Raw genomic sequence first — 1,477 nt, 5'->3', positions numbered from 1 at the left:
GAAGTAGGATTGCCCAACCTTCCTTCCGAGGAGTGGCTGGTGGGTTTGAACCACCAGCCTTCTGGTGAGCAGTCAAGTGCCTTAGGCACTGTGCCACCAGAGCTCCTGCCCTTCATGATAGGCCTAGATTTATTTTGTCGTTATTGTGTGCCATTCAGTCAATTCTGACTCATCAGTAGTTGCTACAAATTGATTTTAACCAAACCCACTGCTGTAGAGCAGTGCCAGACCTGACTCATAGCAGCCCTTCCTTAGGTTTCCGAGGTGGTATCACTATGGTAGTAGATTGCCCAGCCTTCCTTCTGAGGAGTGGCTAGTGGGTTTGAACCTCTAGCCTTCTGGTTAGCAGCCAAGTGCCTTAGGCACTACGCCACCAGAGCTCCCGTGAGTTTGTTTTAGTAGAGATAAATTTGGTTGACTGTCTCTTAATTGTCTTAATTTCTAGGTCTTTCATTTTTCATGATTATACAGTGTATGGAGTCTTGAAAATAATTTTTTTAGTGAGCAGTTTTATATAGTTAATAATTACGTACAGAAAAAAAAAAGTTTCTTTAGTACTTCGTGGAAAGAGCTGTCCTAGGTGCTTCCAGGGGTACACTCTGCCTTTAAGAATGAGAAGTTCTTTAAGGCTCGTTCCTAGACTACCACCTCCCTCTATACTGTCCAGGCAATCTCATCCATACCCATGGCTTCAAATACTATCTACAGACTAAGGGCTGCCAAATTTATTATTCTATTCAAACATTGGTTTTGAGTTCCAGTATTACATAGCTAATGTGGTCATCTTTTTTCAAATGTGTCTTAAACTTTTGATATCCAGTCTCTACCACAAATCTGGTCTCTACTGTTATCCACCTGTTAAGGATTGAATTTTGTCCCCTCAAAAGATGCCTTGCAGTCCTAACCCTTGTACCCATGAATGTGACCCAATTTGAAAATAGGGGTTTTCCTTTTGTTAATGAGGTCATACCAGAATAGAGTGGGTCTAAATCTAATCCCTGCTGAGTGATCTTTCATGAAAAGGGAAAATATACATGGGGAAACATGGGAGGACAGCCACACTGGGGAAGGGACCATGTGGAGAACTGGGTATCATTGAATTGATGATGTTTTAGCTTGTTAAGTTATAACCACATTTTATGAGGTCTCCTAGACATTATACCCGAGTCATCTTAAATGTAGTTTTGGGAATCTTCTCTACCCTTTGCTAATAAATAAATGCATGTCTGAATTTACAAGCCAAAGAATGCTCGGGGCTATAAACAAGGAAGGAGGACCTTGTCGATAACCTGATTTAGACTTCTAGCCTCCAAAACTGAGACAGTAAATTTCTGTCTTAAAGGCACTATTCTGGTTCCCTAGTGCCACTCTGACAAGAAAATACCACAAATGGGATGGTCTTAACAAACAGGAGTTTATTCTTACAATTTGGAGGCTTTAAGTCCAAGTTCAAAGTGCCAGGCTCTAGTGGCTGGGT

The sequence above is a fragment of the Orycteropus afer genome, unplaced genomic scaffold (genome assembly GCF_000298275.1).
Source record: "Orycteropus afer afer isolate SDZICR_OR568_19922 unplaced genomic scaffold, OryAfe1.0 scaffold00127, whole genome shotgun sequence".
Lineage (NCBI taxonomy): Eukaryota > Metazoa > Chordata > Mammalia > Tubulidentata > Orycteropodidae > Orycteropus > Orycteropus afer.
This window is presented reverse-complemented; position numbering follows the sequence as displayed.